This window comes from Papaver somniferum, chromosome 2 (assembly GCF_003573695.1).
Source record: "Papaver somniferum cultivar HN1 chromosome 2, ASM357369v1, whole genome shotgun sequence".
Classification (NCBI taxonomy): domain Eukaryota; kingdom Viridiplantae; phylum Streptophyta; class Magnoliopsida; order Ranunculales; family Papaveraceae; genus Papaver; species Papaver somniferum.
Genome location: NC_039359.1, coordinates 33,094,777 through 33,113,155, shown reverse-complemented (window position 1 = coordinate 33,113,155; position 18,379 = coordinate 33,094,777). Strand labels below are relative to the sequence as shown.

At 38.0% G+C, this 18,379-nt stretch overlaps 1 long non-coding RNA gene and 1 pseudogene across 1 annotated transcript; both read left to right on the top strand.

Annotated features, from left to right (window-relative positions):
- Positions 1-214: 214 nt before the first annotated feature.
- Positions 215-4,202, top strand: LOC113347311. Its single transcript, XR_003358872.1, has 2 exons — positions 215-244; positions 3,999-4,202. It is a non-coding gene; the product is annotated as an uncharacterized LOC113347311 (long non-coding RNA).
- A 1,394-nt stretch (positions 4,203-5,596) lies between these two features.
- LOC113347310 lies at positions 5,597-14,578 on the top strand (annotated as a pseudogene).
- The last annotated feature ends 3,801 nt before the right edge of the window (positions 14,579-18,379 follow it).

Genomic DNA, 18,379 nt, shown 5'->3' with positions numbered 1-18,379 from the left:
TATAATATCATGTATCTGCATAAGAGAGGAGGGTGGCCCATATCATAATCAGAGTGGTAGTTAGTCTTTAATATTAATTGTTAATTAGTAGTTAATGATTGGTGTAATAGATGGTTTAGATGTAACCATCTGGGAGAGTAGTGAGCGTCGGATGATGAGAGATAAACCTAGCTATTTAAGCTAGTGAAATCCGTGTCTGTGAACTTATCAAAAATTATAATCAATTATCGATTTATCGATTTAGGTTGTGTTTTTCGGAACCAATAGGCTTGATTCATGAGAATTGAGATATTATCAGCGTTTATGATGCAAATCATGTTATTGTACATCTAGGTACGTAACAATTGGTATCAGATTCGTTTGATCCATGGCGGAGCTTAAAGATGCGGTGAAGATGGAGAAGAAAATCAGGGACGAGTTAAACAATCTCAGGTGTCTGTATGAAGTTCATTCTCGAGAAGATAATTCACCGACCCGGGAGTATAATCTTCTGCAGACGTTGAAGCTTATCAGCAGCTCAGAGACGAAGTTGGAGTCAATCCTTGGTGTTATAAAATCTAAGGAGATTGAGGAAGAAATTCTGATTGAAGAAGTAGAAATTGATTCATTCAGCCAAGTCTCTTCAATTCCATCATCAGAAGAAGAGAATGATTCTCTCGACTGCAAATTAATTCTATCGTTTTTCTTCGAAGAAAATGAGGATTCAATAATTATAGACCCACTAGCAGAAAAACCCTTATCTAATTTGGGTAATTCGAGTGATATTAGAGTTTATCAGATCGAAACTACTACTGGTAAAATGGTGGAGTACGGCGAGCACCTAAACCATACCAAACTGGTATGTAAGCAATGTTTATCTCTTCCTTCTTATTATTCTCGAATTCAATTTGATCGGAAAGATTTCAAATTCATCAAAAGGTATTTTTATTTGGTTGGTATTTATGAATTTGGTTTCAATACAACTACTTCATGTTCCTTTGCACTATATGTTTGTTCAATTTTAATGTCCAATGATAAGGAAAATTGTGTTCACGAGCTGGTTAAGAAACTGGGTACCAATCAGCTTGGCCGTTCAGCGAATCAATTATGGGTATGTTGTATAAAGGTGGTGTTACTAGTATTGCAGAGAAGGTGTTTGATAAGATGTCTGAGAGTCAATCTGTGAATTTGAGTAGTGTTGGAGTCGATTTCCTTTTGCATATCAAAATGGGTAGAGTTTTTTTTATCATGGGAAATGAATCAAACTTCTGCATGGGTATTATAAATTTGATGTATGCTTGAAATTGTTGGATGAAGACTATAGAGAATTTCTTCGCGAATTCATTTACAAACATGGGTACTGGTTAGATTCACATTCATGGTCTAGTGGTATTTCTCTTACTTCTTGGAAGATGTTTAAAATGCCTGTGGCGAGTTATCAGAAACTTGTAAGCTTGGAGGTACTACTAGCTGCTCGTAGAGTATTCGATCGTGGTAAAGAGATTGATCTTATTAGTTGATATTCTTATTTTACTGAATATGATTCTGAATTTAGGAATGTTTTGTATGGTTGTTTGAAATGGTGGGGTGCATACAATAGAGAATTTATTCAAGAGCTAGTTTTTAAACATTGGAAGGGAAGCACTGAGTTGGCAAAAGAACTGTTTGGTAAACTAAACTTAGTGTTGAATTTGAGCAGTGGTAAAAATGATATTCTCTTTTGGCTCCAACTCTGTTTACATAATGCTACAAAGTTCCTTCATGATGCACCGTTGAAGGGTAGTTTTGATTCACGTGAATCTGGAGATGCAATAGCAATTGTTTTACTGAAACTTCAAGATCTATTCAAGCTTCTTTTGCTGATTCCCACACTTGTGAAAATGTTTGTTTATCTTTTGAGCCGTGACTGTTCAAGTACTACACAAGAGTCCTATAAAGTTTTTCAAGTTCAGGTTGGACAAAAAGGTACTAAGGCCGTTCAGTATCCTCTCTGTATTGCTTTTCCATCTTTTATATATTTCATAGAATGTTATCGACGATTGTTGGGGACTCGTAGTGGGCAGAATAATTCGAAAGTACTGCACATGTTAGACAAGTGAAGGTCATGTTCTCTAAATTGCTTCAAGTGTCGGGGAAGCCTGAATCTGGTGCTACACAAGAATTGTATTATCATATGCATTATAGTAATAACTGGAGTTTCGATGGTTCTCTCATCTTGAAAAGAATATGTGATTTATGTAATGTTGCATCACAGCTTCTCATGAAGCAACTTTTAGGTGTACACATGATTCCTCCACTCATTGTTCTGGCTAAAGCTCAGATGGGACAATTACTTATGGATTATGGTATGTATGAGCATAATATTACGCAGGACAATAGTCAGCTGATTTTTGGACTAGGAGTTGAGGTATTTAAAGGCTTAAAAGAGGAGTTTAGATTTGAGGATAAATATTTACTCAAGGTGATTCAAATTCTTCATGTGTTTGCGTGGCTTGATTATTTGAGGTGGAAATTCAAATTGTTTCCAACTGTTTTACGGAACGTAGAAAGTGTCGACTGGATTTATGACATTCAGGTTGTCGAGAAACTAGTGGAACATGAGTGGAGGACAACCAAGCTCTAGCAATATTTCAGGTTGAAGTTACATGTTGTACCAGCTCAACATTGTAAACCAGCACTTGCAAAAGGAAATGTTCAGGCCTTAACTGAAGTAGTTATAAATGTCATACTTGTATCACTCATCTATAAACTGGTCGTTGAGCTCGCTGAAAATTTGAAGGACAGTCGAGGACATGTCGAAATGTCAGGTGCCTTGACATCAGTTGGTGTGATCAGGATCCAGACTGGCATTTTTGAGCAGCTCACATGCCTTTGTGGTTGCAGTCAGCTGTTGGGTTTCTTAGTTCGGCACAAATGGCGTTACAAGACAAGAGATACAAAGCTTGAACCCCAGGTCATCACTGAAATTTTTATCCCTCTCAAAAGTGATGGAATGGCTGAAGTGGAAGAGGGAGTATGACAGCAATTACAAATCTATATGCCGAGTCCCTTTGAGCTGATGAAGAACCGTAAACTTGCACTCAAGTGTGTTACTCCTAGTTACTTTCTCGAAGCTAGACAAGTAGTGGAGAAGCTACATCCTATCCCTACAGAAATAAAGCTGGTGCTCACTCTGATTCAACATCCAGATACATTGTTGTTGGTAGTCTTTCTGAAGTTGAAATTCCAGTGGTTTTCTACGGGTTTGTGGGTTGTAGAACATGAGAAGCTAGTGCTACGAGGCATAGATACGGAAGCTGCATCTCTTATTATAAATTGTACCAAGGAAGCATCTGTAACTATTGCAAGGAAAGTAGATGTTTTGCTTGTGCTCGTGAAAATCTCAGTTACAGTTGAAGTGATGAAAATTATTGGTAAGGGATTTACAAACCTGGATCTACCTGTTGATCATTACCATTCAGCTCATGGTGCCCAAGATTGTCAGTATACATACGAAGGAGAATAGAGGTTGTTTGAGGAACCTGGAAGAGTTCAGACAAAGGGAAATGACGGGCAATCGACAGATGGGCTTGGTATAAGAACTTTATGGGCCTCACATGGTTTCTTTTGTAATGACGCTAAGGGTGTTGGGGTTCTCATGTGTATTGAAGTGTGCGACTAAGAGGTGGGCTTGGTATAAGAAATGTCATGTACCTGCATAAGAGGAGTTCCATAAGAGAGGAGGGTATCCTGGCAACTCAGTTCACATCCTTGAAGACAAGGATGTTTTCAAGGGGAAGGAAATGTCATGTACCTGCATAAGAGAAGAGGGTGGACCATATCATAATCAGAGTGGTAGTTTATTTAATATTAATTGTTAATTAATAGTTTAATAGTTAATGATTGGTGTATAGATGGTTTAGATGTAACCATCTGGGAGAGTAGTGAACGTCCCATGATGAGAGATAAACCTAGCTATTTAAGCTAGTGAAATCTGTGTCTGTGAACTTATCCAAATTCATAATCAATTATCGATTTAGGTTGTGTTCTTCGGAACCAATAGGCTTGATTCGTGAGAATTGAGATATTATCAGCGTTTATGATCCAAATCATGTTATTGTACATCTAGGTACATAACCCGCACAAGGGGGAGTGTTATAGGGCTTATAGCCCGTTGATGTGCGGCCCAATATAGTGTCTAGGGTCTTCTTCCTACTTGTATATAAAGGAAAATATTTATGTAACACAATTTATCCTGATCAATAAAAACTTCTCCCTGCCTCTTTATTTTCTCCATGTTTTCACTACAATAAAACACAAATTTTATATACAAAGAGAATTATTTTAGAATGCCCTTCATTAGTTATTCTTCGTAAAAGTATTACGAAGGTGTATATTTTAACTTTCAACGAACCTTCACAAGTACTATTTTGAAGCACGAGACTAGATTAGTACGTTCTTGACATGTAAAATATCAACTAAAGCCTATTTCTAAGTTGAACTGACCTAAATTAATACAATATGCTAATAAAAATTAAACCATAAAACTTAAATAACTAAACATGACACAAACCTATATATTTGAAACTTAAACAGTAACACTTAGTGTTACAAGTATCTACAAAAAGTCTACCGAAATACGTTTTCTTGATCCCTTTTTTTCTCTATCCCTCTGCAAAACCGTTTTTTCTTTTCAATTATCTAAAACTTCTCTTCTAAATTATTGCATTTTCAAATCTAGATTTACTCAGATTTATCTGAGATTTCATATTTGCCAAATAGATTAGGATTTGTGTAATTAGTAAATTTGAATTTCAATAAGACAAATTATTGTCATAATAGGTTTTAGATTTCTGGTTTTTTATTTGCTTTGAATAAATATTGTCCATGGCTACTTCAAGCCCTTTAGTGTTTTATACTATGTTATAGCAATTTATCATATCCTTACGGCAGTTCTGATGTAATATGATGATAGAATCAAAGATATGGATTTGTTGAATCAGATTGTTTTACCAAATAATGTTTTAACAATCTCGTGTTGGGCGAAACTATATTCCGGTAATCTCTCGGTCAATAACCTTTGGCAACTTCAGATATCAGTGATTTTTTTTGGGAAGAAATTTCGGAGAATTTCAAACTTCTTACAAAAATTCAATTTTTACGTGGAAGGTTATTCAGGTTAATACCGGAAGAATATCGGGATACGAGAATATTAATTTTGATACAACTTCTTTGATGGTTAAGGCAAAATGGAAAACCCAATTAATTAATGATCTAAATCTTATTGATTTAATAATTTAAGGAGATGTAGATAATATTGAGCAAACCATTTTGAGCAAACAATAATTTAAGGAGGTTAAAGGATTCAGTTAGATTCTTCCATGTTTTTCGATCAAAGAATTCACATTATAAATTAATGTGCAATATATAAGCATGTAACAGATGGGTATGTTTTTTTACCACCTTTACGTAGCAATCCAGACCTAGACCTCGATTTAAATCTCTGGATTTTTTTTATGCCCCTCATTCCATCCGAAAAAAAGTCTATGAACCGTGAAGAACCTGAAATTATATTGCCATTCACAAAAGTTCAGCCTAATTCCATCCTAACCATGAATATCGTGCGTTACCATACTGCATTTATCGGACACGTCACACGAGTATTTCAGTCCCAGTGTCAATATCTATCTATTTTACCCTGAAACCAGAAACTCATTGAAAATTCAAATGTTTTCAGGGTTTTATTTATTTTTCCTTTTCACAACTTGGCGCGAATACTGAACTCTTTCCCGCCATCACCCTCTTTGCTCTTCCAGTATATAATGTAAAGTGCGGTCCAAATCTACTAAATATCTTAGAACAAGGGTTCCAAAATTCCATTCCCCCTCTCGGTCTCCCCAGATCGAACATTCTGAGGTCATATTTCAATTTGGTCTCTCATTTTGATTTTATAGGGTTTCTTTTCATTTATCAAAATGGGATCTGCAGCTCTATTGCATCCCAGACCAATCGTCGCGTCCGATGCACGCCTCTAGTTATTGTTCCATGTCGGGGAGTGATCTTTTTGGAAAGATATTAATTCTGGTTTTATTACAATCAAAAACCTTAATTCCTTGGAATATTGTCTTCTATGTTACTAGTTCTATCTTGGGGTTCCTTTTTTGGTTTTGCTAGAAGTATCTAACAGCTTTATATGTAAAGTAGGTATATTGTTGGTGGATTTTTAGCTTTAATTGTGCATTGTTCACATTTGAATTTTGAATCCTGCAATTATGACATTGTCTTTTATAGATATTATGACCTGGAAATTGATATCCCTAAGGTGAATTGTATTTGTCCCAAATCTAACTTACAAACATCATGCTCGTTGCATATAAATAGGGAGGGATGCTTTGTTACTTGTTATTATACTGCCATACGTGGGTAAACTAAAGATATCTGGCATCTCTTTTGTTTGTCAAATTCATCTTTGGATAGTTTTTCTCGTTCAGTTATATCAGATTGCAGACGTTTAACTGTTGTAACGTTCCCTCCTCGCAAGGTTAAGAGTTTTAGCAGGATATACGGTACTATGGCAATACCTGACACTTATTCAATCCTCTTTTCTGTTTTTTTATTCTCTTTTCTGTTTTTATTGCTTATGATCTATTTTCTTTTTGAGTTATCAAAAGAAAGGTCAATTTGCTTTTCCTGATACTGTTCACTCGTTGAGTTATGTGTTTTTCAACGTTATCTTTGGTATAATCTGTTCACAAATTTTTTTTTTTGTGTAACTTGACAGCATGTTATGAGGTTTATCCTGCAGCTTTGCTTTGCACTTGCTAATTTTTCTTAGCAGATTTCTTGAGTAATATTTGTTTGATGCCATTCTTGATTCTGCACAATGTAGTGTTGATATCTGTAAAAGAGTAAAACTGTCTGATAAGTTATCCCCGGTTCTCTGTACATGAATTAATTCCAGATTTGAGTTTTTGAACCTTACCTGTTCTTTGAAGAGATCTTTATCCTTGAGAAGCTTGAATTGGAGATAGCATATAATTACCTCTCTTAAACTTATCGTTGGTTCTATTATGAAATGTCTGTAATCAAACAACTTTCTTAAAGTTAAAGCACGTGGGTGTTCGAATGTCTATATACCAAAAAGACCTGACACTTATTTGTTTGTTCGCATGTGGGTGTTCGCCACACTTCATTTCAATAGGTTTCTTTTAGACACAGTTTAGGTTGTTGAAACTTTGCGTATATCAAGATGCTGAGTAGTAGAACTCATGTAGGGTTTTTAGCAGCTGATGTGGTATAACTGATTTGCGGGAATATCAACCACTTCATATATCAATTGACCATTTTCTGTCAGTTTTAATACACAGTTGGTTGATACATTTGCTTAATTCCGATATATTTATGTTAATGCCTGTTTAGTTATTAGTAGTTTGCTATTGCATTTTATGGCATTTATTCAGTACTACACAGTTTGGTTTTGAGTTTCGGTGTTACATAGCTCATTCTTACTTTTTGTCTTAATGATTCCTACTCCTTTTTTCCCTGTTGCATTTTCCATTTGTTTCTGTAGTTTTTAGGTTAGATTTAGCACACATTTTTCCAGATGTTGTCTAACAAGCATATTTACGGTGCATCATAGTGTTCCTTCTTTTGTCATCTTACTGTATTTATTAATTTTTCATTAGAGTTTCTCATCCTGTCAATCTTGATTAAGTAACTAATTATCATATTGTTTTGAGCACTCTCAAACGTGGTTTAAGTATATACTCTTGGTTGAGTTATTGAATCAAAATCTTACCCTGCACTTTATGTTGACTGCATGCTCAAATGGGCTGCATATCTGCATCTTATAGGGGTATATTTCTAAGGCCCTTAAACTACCCGTCACTTCTTTTTATATAAGTTTTTTCTGTGATTAGAAAAAATACGTGGTTCGGCACTTCCTCTATAAACATCAGTCATTCCTTTTTTTCCCTTTATTCTTTTAGGGGATCTTAAAAGTACCCAGATAGGTTTCCAAAAGGCTTACATTCTTGTTATTTAATCTCATAATATTACCTTTGTTATATACTACCTCCGTCCCACTATTAGTTGACATAGTAGTACAATTTAGAAATGATTTCTCTCTCAAATTATACCACGGATATTCATAAATTTTATGTTGTTGAAAAGCATTTGAAAACACCTACGTAACGAATATAAACATGAGTATTAAATTATATGAAATCAAATATTAATTGGACAAAATTAAAAAACAACTAGGGCATCTAATGGTGGGACGGAGGGAGTATATGTGTGGAATATTCTTCTGATTCGTGCCTTTCTAGATTTTGTCGATGACGTATCACCACTTATATTCGTCAGATATCTCTCTTCTTCCCTATTTTTAACCTTTTAACTAGATTATTAATTGGCTTTTCTAAGTTGCTTAGCAATTATGGATGAATGCTGTGATTCTAATTGTTTTCTTTCTTTTTAATTATGTATTAATAGAAGAAATGAGGAGAAAGACTAGAAGTGGCAGCCGGAAATCTACAAGTTCTGACTTTGAGAAAATAGTTGCTGATGAGGTTGTAGCTGCAGAGGTACCCAAAGTGAAGAAGCGAAATGCTTCCAAGAAGGTTGAAGATCCTTTGCCTACTCAGAAAAGGCCAAAACGTGCAGCTGCTCCTTCAAACTTTCAAGAGAAGTCATTTCGCCTCTCTGATAAATCTTCTGTCGTGGAAGCGAAAGAAGAACATATTGTTAATGATGAAATCAGCGCAATACGTCTTACTTCTGGCCTAGATAATCCTCGACCGAACAGAAGACTCACAGATTTCACATTACATAAGGGGGATGGGAAACCACAGCATCTCGAGATGTCAGAAGTGGATGATTTGTTCATTTCTGGTCTGATCTTAACGTTGGACGACAATTCAGAGAACGACAAAGAAAAAGTAAAAGGAGTGCGATGTGAAGATTTTGGTCGGATAGAGTCCTGGGCAATCTCGGGTTATGAAGATTGGTCTCCTGTTGTTTGGGTCTCAACTGAGCTAGCAGACTATATTTGTGTGAAACCTGCGAGCAACTACAAGAACTTATATATGACCTTTTCTTCTGCAAGGCTCAGGCTTGTATCGAGGTTTACAAAAAGTTAACCAAGTCTTATGGAGGGAACCGTTACTTGAGTCTTGATGAACTGCTTGCTGGAGTAACTCGTTCCATGAGTAGAATCAAGGGCTTTCCTGGTGGAGTGTCTGCTAAGGAATTTGTTATCTCACAAGGTGACTTTATCTATAAACAACTGATTGGGTTGGATGAAACTTCCACCAAAAATGATCAAATCTTTAACGAGTTACCTGTACTTGTTGCTCTTCGAGATGAGTCAAAGATGGGCAATGTTAGATTACCTGCCAAACTATTGTCAGGTGGAAGTTTGAAGATTGGAGATGTAGGAGAGAAATTGGATAGCATGTCTATGGAAGTCGATGATGATAAGTATGCACGGTTGCTGCAGGAAGAAGAGGACTGGAAGACAATGAAAAACTCAAGGAAAAATCAGCGCACTGCATCAGCAAATGATTACATCAAGATCAGTGAAGATGAAATTGCAAATGATTATCCTCTACCAGCATACTACAAACCATCTCCTGATGAGATTGATGAGTATCTAGTCCATGACATGGATGCCAATGTTGAACTCCCAACAAACATGCTTCATGACTGGTCGCTCTACAATGCAGATCTCAGACTTATTTCTTTGGAGCTTCTTCCGATGAAGTTCACTGAAGCTGATGTTACAATGTTTGGCTCTGGGGCCATGGCTGCTGATTAGGGGGGCGGATTCTTTAGTGATGATACTGGTGTTTCTGGAGCACAAGCCGGAGACGGGGTTCCAATTTATCTCAGTGCAGTAAAGGAATGGTGTATTGAATTTGGATGTGGACTGATGTCAATAATGATACGTACTGATCTGTCTTGGTAAGTCAGCTTATATTTATCTGTTAAGTAAAAATAGTAATATACCTCTAATACTCGAGTTGGAGCTTTTTACATATGGAATTTACTACCTCCTGTTAATTATTATCCTACGAATTTCTAGTTATTTATGTATTGGGTTCTCATTTCTTCAGGTATAGACTTGGGAAACCATCAAAACAGTACACTCCATGGTATGAAACTGTTACTAAAGTGGCAACGCTTGCGATAAGCATCATCAATTTTTTATTGGAGCAAAGCCGGGTAGCTCGGCTTTCTTTTGCAGATGTGATCAAGAGAGTTTCTGAGTTTGGGAAGGACAATCCGTCTTATGTATCATCTAATTTGGCAGTAGTTGAGAGGTTCGTGGTTGTCCATGGACAGATCATACTGCAACTATTTGCTATATACCCTCATACATCCATCAACAAGTGTGCTTTTGTTACCGGCCTTTCTGTCAAAATGGTGCAAAGATGCCACACAAAGTTGAAAATAAAGGGGCGGCATAGGAAAGATGAGCGACTCTTGAACCCTCGGGCAACAATGGCACCTATTATATCTAAAAAGCAAGCAATGCAGGCGACTGCAACAAGGTTGATCAGTAAAATTTGGGGGGAGTACTATTTAAATTACTCACCTGAAGTTCCAGTTGAAGGAGATATGTGTGAAGTTAAATAAGATGCAGAGGTAGAGGAAGAGGCTGAAGAAGATATTGAAGAGGAGGACGCCGAAGAGAAGGTGGTATTGCTTGATGAAAAGGTTCCGAAGTCTCATTCACCAAAACCAGTCAAAGCTAAGTCAAGTAACAAAGAAATCAGATGGGATGGGGATTCTATAGGCAAAACTTGTTCTGGCGAGTCTCTTTACAAACAGGCTATCGTGCGTGGTGATGTGGTTGTTGTTGGAGGTACTGTAGGACTCGAACTTGATGATTCAGATGAAATGCTGGTTATTTGCTTTGTGGAATACATGTATGAAAGATCAAATGGAAGAAAAATGGTGCATGGTAGGGTTATGAAGAGAGGATCTGAGACTGTTCTTGGTAACACTGCTAATGAGAGGGAGGTTTTTACGACAAATAATTGTCACGAATTTGAATTGGGTGATATTAAACAAATGTTTGTTGTGGACATAAGAAAAATTTCCTGGGGACATCAGTATAGAAAGGATAATGCTAGTGCTGACAAATCTGACACGGCACGAGCAGAGGAGATGAAGAAAAAAGGATTACCAATGGAGTATTACTGCAAGAGTTTGTATTGGCCTGAAAAAGGTGCTTTCGCTAGTTTGCCTTTGAAAAGCTTGGGTCTTGGAAACGGGGTTTGTAATTCCTGCAAATTAATGGAAACTCAGAAGGAGAAAGATATTCTCAAAGCAGCTTCATCAAATACTGGCTTCATGTACAAGGGAGTTGAGTATATGGTTAACGACTTTGTCTATGTCAGCCCTGAACACTTCGCAGCAGATGAAGAAGAGCTTGGTACTTTTAAATCGGGCCAAAATGTTGGTCTGAAAGCTTTCGTTGCGTGTCAGTTGGTCGATGTTGACTTCCCTAAGAACTCCAAGAAAATTACCCCTCAGTCTTTTGAGGTTGAGGTCCGGAGATTTTTCAGACCGGAAGATGCCTCTTTCGAGAAGGCTTATGCATCAGATGTTAGAGAAGTAAGTTAAAAGCCTCCCTCTTTCTCACTTGCTCCCTCTCTCATGCATATATGCATTACACCTGCCAGATTATTCTTTGTCCGTCTAATAGTTTGTCATCTGGAAATGTAGGTGTACTACAGTGAAGAGACACTTCATGTGCCTGTATCAACCTTAGAAGGGAAGTGTGAAATCAGAAAGAAGTGTGATCTTCCATCTTTTGGTGGTCCTGGAATGTTTGAGCATGTCTTCTTTTGTGAACACCAGTACGACCCCACTAAAAGAACTAAAAAGCAGGTAAGTGACCATTAAGCTAACTATGTTTACATCTCTCTCTCTCTCTCTCTCTCTCTCTCTCTCTCTCACTGTTTACACTTTATGGACAGTTGACACCAAACATCAAGATTAGGTTTTCTCCGGGCAAGGTAGTTAATGATGCTGCAGTCCGTAAGAAAAAGGGAAAAGCTAAAGCCATTGAAGATGAATTAGATGTTACTGACAAACAAGATATGTCTCAGGAAAATCGCTTAGCTACTTTAGATATTTTTGCTGGTTGTGGTGGGTTGTCAGAAGGATTACAACAAGCTGGTAAGTTCACTATTATTAATTTCCTATTCAATTTATTTGTAGATACTTAGATATACTATCATTTGCTTTCAGATTCACAGGGGTTGCATGTACTAAGTGGGCCATTGAATACGAACAACCTGCTGGAAAGCATTTAAACTTAATCATCCAGATGCTTTGATGTTCGTTGATAATTGTAATGTGATCCTGAGGTAATTGCTTGCCTTCTTTATTTTATTTTCATCTACTTTCCATTTGACATATCTAGTTTGCATCCTTTTCACTTGCTAACGGATTCTTGCTGCAGGGCTATAATGGAAAAATGTGGGGACCTAGATGATTGTATCTCCACTCCCGAGGCTGCTGGGTTAGCTGCAAAACTCACTGAGGAGAAAATCAACAATTTACCATTACCTGGTCAGGTGGATTTTATCAATGGTGGTCTTCCGTGCCAGGTCTGTGAAAACTCTTACATGCCAACAAGGCGATTCGGCGTTAATACCCTACTTGTTTAGCCTAATTTGTAATATATTACTCTTTACACTTTTACTGAATATAGTTCTCGTGTTGGGTTTTTCTGGAATGAATAGATTTAATCAAAGTACATGGAGTAAGGTCCAATGTGAGATGATCTTAGCATTTCTATCCTTTGCCGTTCAACAAAGGACAGACATTCCGCTTAACTTTAGCTTCACTCCTTGAAATGGGTTATCAGGTACCTGTTTTTTATCGCTTATACCCTGAGTATTTTCACCTAATTTGTTTGTATTTTAAACGGTTGAAATGCTAGAATCAAAACTAAAATCCTGTGTTATAGGTGAGATTTGGTGTTCTAGAAGCTGTCGCGTTTGGTATTTCTCAGTCTAGAAAGCGAGCGTTTATATGGGCAGCTTCTCCAGAAGAGAATCTACCTGAATGGCCTGAGCCAATGCATGTTTTCAATAGCCCAGCATTGAAAATTGCACTGCCGGGAGGTGTGCAGTATGCAGCTGCACGGAGTACAGCCACTTTCCGTGCAATAACTGTAAGAGATACAATTGGAGATCTCCCACCTGTTTCAAACAGGGCATCTAAGATTGAGATGGAGGTATCTTTTGGCTTTTCTTATAAATCAAGTTCTTAGAATCTGTTTATTGATTAGCAGTTTGTTTTCTTCCCTGTTCTCTTAATCTTTGTCTCTGTTTTTCACAGTATGAAAATGAACCTGTGTCCTGGTTCCAAAAACAAATTCGAGCAGACATGGTGGTCTTGTCTGATCATATATCAAAGGAAATGAATGAGCTGAATCTTATCCGGTGTCAGAGAATTCCTAAGCGCCCAGGTGCTGATTGGCCATGTCTTCTTAATGAAAACGTATCTGCTTTTAACTGGTCACTACAACATTTGCATCTAACAAATCCCACTTCAAACCTAGGCCTCAGCATGTGGTTATCCACTCTAAAATAGTTATGAAGTTGACTAAATTGACTGTTTCAGTGCCCACCAAGCAGGGATGAAGCTAGGAAACTAGCCAAGGGTAGCAAAAAAAAAAATCTCCTAGTTTTTAGGGTAGGCAAAAGTGGAAAAATAGGCTTGGAACCCATAATACAAAAGAAAAAAGGCTTAGGAACCAGCTCAGAAGAGTAGGCAGTCCCTTGATGTGTGATGGCTCCGCCACTGCCACCAAGCATATGTTGGATCTTTTCTACTTACGGTTAACATAAGGTCAACGAAATTGAAACCTTATGGATGATTGTTTAAATGGCTGTGTTGTTAATTGGTAGACCTGATACCATGGTGCCTTCCGAACACAGCGAAAAGGCACAATCAATGGAAGGGGTTGTTTGGAAGATTGGATTGGAGAGGTAATTTCCCAACCTCTGTCACTGACCCTCAACCTATGGGTAAAGGTGGAATGTGCTTCCACCCTGATCAGGACAGGATTGTTACGGTTCGGGAATGTGCTAGATCCCAAGTAAGTCATGATTTTCCCAACTTTCTTTACATTATTATTATCATAGCCATCTTAAGCCTTGTAACATCTTTGCTCATTAAATTGTGAAGTACAATAATTAACAAATAAGATGAAAAATACCAAGGGCTTGATTATCTTTTTTCTTATGCAGGGTTTTCGGGACAGTTTCAAGTTTGCTGGAAACACGATTAGTAAGCATAGGCAAATTGGAAATGCAGTGCCACCTCCATTAGCGTTTGCTTTGGGTAGAAAACTCAAAGAAGCTGCGGATGGAAAGAGCTTATTTAAAGGAGCAGAATGCTGAAATTCCTCGAATCATATAGGGGATACAAAAGATAGCTCAGTAGCCGGCTTTGGCTGGCTGATTTTTTGACTGAAATTATATCCACAATCATGTCGAACAATATGGCTTTCATCTATATCTAAATGTATACTAAGTAAAGCAAAACATGTTCACCTCTTTTTGGCTTTATTTGTACATAGTGGTTCTTTTTCTCAGTCCTTGCTTTATTTAAGCTGAAAATGAATTTTGGTAGTTTAATCAGAATGGAGGCAAATGCAATATTTTTAGGTTAAGAGAACGTGGATGTTTTTTTTTTCAGGTCAAGAGAACGAGGATGTTATTCATGTGTATATTACAATTGCACTTGATTATCTGCCGAGAGTGTTCACATGTAGTTATGGAGGAAATTATATTTGGACATAAACATCAAGGACAGTCCTGTATGTAATCTAACTTTAATGTAGCTGAGAATCCTCTTGGCTGCAGCAAAGCGAGCTGTCCTTGGATGCTGCATATGTCGATAAACCCACCAAAAACATAAGCAATATCAGTCCTACTCTCTGTTGGATAATATCAGTCCGTCAGACTTGCTCAACTTAATGCTAGCATGAATATAGGTAGATCGTCTTCTTCTTTGACAAGTCCAAGGCCTACTTGATCGGGGACAAAAAGTCCTTTTAACACCAAGACCAAGAAAGTAGTATAAAGGTCCTAGATCCTTGATGGAATAAGTTTTTTTTTTTTTTTTTGGGACCATTCCATATTTTTGGATAAGGTTAAATAAAGAAATCCCTTATCAACATATTTATGTTATCTGGTGTCACATGTCCATATAATCGCCTAAAATTTTCACGGGACAAGACCGATAATGATTGTGGTTCAGTGAATCAACTTCACCCTTCTTCAGCCTTGCATACTTGCATCAAAGTACGCATCTGCCTTCACTCTTAAGGCAATATACAACGGAAGTCTTCGTCTTCTTTCTCTTTAACTCTTCATGCCCCCATAAGCATATGAGGTTTGCCATGCATCAAACCAATTGATCAACTCACAAAATCACCAACATCATAAACACAAAGACATGACACAATTAACCAATTTTATTGCATCAAAGGAAGATTACAAAACTCGTCTATCAATGGACCAAAACAGGCCATTCACCCTCTTGGTGAATGCCTAACTCTCTCTACAAAGTCAGTGGTTCTTCTCCAATTGAACAACACTAAACTTATTGAACTCTAAGCTATTTATACATGCTACAGATCAGGCCAAAACTGTGTGCAACCGCTTGCACATCCTACAGACAGCCACATGTCCACAGGTAGTTATCCTAACCGCCAATCTGCTTTTCAACTGCCACCTTTTGTGCTGTCTTGCAGATTGAAGCCACACATGTCTTGAACAGTTAGGGACACTCTAATAAGGTAATGAAATCATTTCATAACCCTTCCAACTTGTCTCGCACCTTTGGCATGCTTGCAAAGCCAGTAACCAACACTTGAGCCACAATACGCCACTTACGCTAGTTTTGTGCGCCTCTGCATATGGCCTTGATCTGAACCTGCTAAGATGCCTTAGTTAATCCAAATTCATGCCAACATGATTTCCAATTGATGCCAATACGTGCCATATGCTCATATGCGTTATTCTTACTTCACTTAGCCAATTTGCTTGACAACAGTAATGTGCGCTCTCGCATTACTAGCTTGTTTGCATTATTCAAGCTTTGGCCAGCCTTGAACTAATGCATAGACCAACTCTTGGCCTATTATACCTTCTTGCATCATCCTTGAGTTTGGGCCAACTCAATTACAGACATGCCAACATCACATGTTGCATGTTGCACCTTGCAACTTTGGCTTTGTCTTGCCTTTCCCCAATGAAGCTTCATTGTGTCGGCCAATAAGCTTCATTATTTAGCCAAATGTATTTACAATGTAGTGCTACTCTTGCACTTCATTGGCCCTGCGGGGTTATGCCATTCTTAGCACTTGACAATCTATGCAGTATCGCGCAATCATTGTTGGATACTGACTTGGCCTGCAACTCTGTAACGCGCAATTATTGTGTGCCACTTACATCCCTGTCATATACCTCCCCCACCCAATCTGTTTAACGTCCTCGTTGAACGCAACCAAGTATACTCAGTATACTTGTTCTCCGGCTTTGTACGCTTCTGAGCCACTCTCAGAATTCAGCAAACTTGTTTGGCCCTCATTATTGCCAACTCTTTATGCCTAGTACCATATGCCATCACTTAGCTTACTGCTTTGTTATTGATCCTACTGACTTGCACTGTTGTTGTTACGTTGGCCTACGCTTCAACTCCCACTGCAATCGCATATCAATACCCAAATGCACTTGCGATCTGTTGCTACGCACTTTCAGAACCTTTTCTGAAATTCGGAAGTACTCTCCTTTAGCTAAACCACCTCTGATTGCATCAGCATCACAAATATTTTCTCAAGCCATTCCGTGCCTAAGTGTACACACCAAACAGGCAACATATCACCCTGATATGCATAACTTAGGTTACTACCTTCAATTCCGACTGACATTGCACTCTTACAATTCAACAGGCCTTACTGTAGACTAAGTTTTATTCAATCATATGCTCCTACACCAAATCATGCCATGCCTTAAGGTATGCATGCTATGATTCCATACCACTCTGGTATGCGCCACAACCCATAGCCTTTGCTGTCTTCAGCAATGCAACAAAACTTATACTAGATTTTGCCTCCAAATCATATTGTAAATTGCGCCTCCTAGCTTTGCACCATTTGTATGCCAAAGAACCCGGACCTCGCTGTTCTTTGCTTGCATTGTTGCTACACCTTGATTTAGATGCATGACTTTGGTAGGATACCCGGGGCTTCTCACCACTTCACTGGACAGGGCTCCTCTTCACGCGCCTTTGAAATTAACAAGGCATCACTTGTTCTTTCAAACTTCTACGCTTTAATGTAGCGGAAAAACAACATCATGTTCTTCCAAACTATGAGTTACTCTTAGCTCATATACTTGATGGACTTACATCTTCATTCTTGCTGCGTTACTCCGTGCTATTGCTTCCAAATGCCTCCGCACTTCCACATAACTCTCAACAGCAAACTCGACTATGCCACCAACTCCTCTATTTGCTTCTTTTTACTTTCAGCGTCTTCTATTGCATATTTTGGCTTAATATGCTATGTAGCATCTTTCACGCGAACTAGCTTCACTTTGAACAAAAGAGGCAAGATCTTTTCCTTCAAATACCCTCATTCACTACTACCTTACATAGAGAGACTTCATTCCAACACCAAGGTCCACTCGACCCAAACTGAAAGTATACTCAAACTTGAGAAAATACTCGCGCCAACTGATTGCAACTTGTAAGACCTAATAAGCCTTGCAATACTGACTTCATCTTCGCTTATAAGCAACAAAGGAAGCGAGACATCACCTACTTTCCCCAATGTAGCAATTCACTTTGCCACATGCACTCTTCCAACTATCAACGTTCTTATGCAACTCCCATAACGAAGCACAATATAGTTGACAATTAGTTGAATACTCCTTCAAACTGATGCCATCATGTTGCTTTAGCTTTCAGGAAGATTTCTTCAATAGTGGCCACATGCCATCTTTATGCATCAGCACTACTTTATCCTTCTTTCTCCATGCATCTACAATTCGCCCAACTTGCATCTCCAACCGCATTATGCATCTCGACCATGACCAAATCCTATTTGGCGCATGCTTTTGTTACATATTTGCTATGCCAGGCAATACCCAAATTTTAATGCAAACTTGTGCACCTTTGCACAAATGGAACAGACTTAACTTGGTGATTCTGAGCATCACCATAGAGCTCATCTAAGTCGTATCACTCAATGACTTCCGCGGATAACACTTTGGACAGTTTCAAACAAGGACATAATCCTTGCAAATGAGGCATCACTTCCTGCGTTCCATAAAGCAAGAATGCCACATTCATCTTCAAACTTAGAACTCATTTTTACTGCCCATGC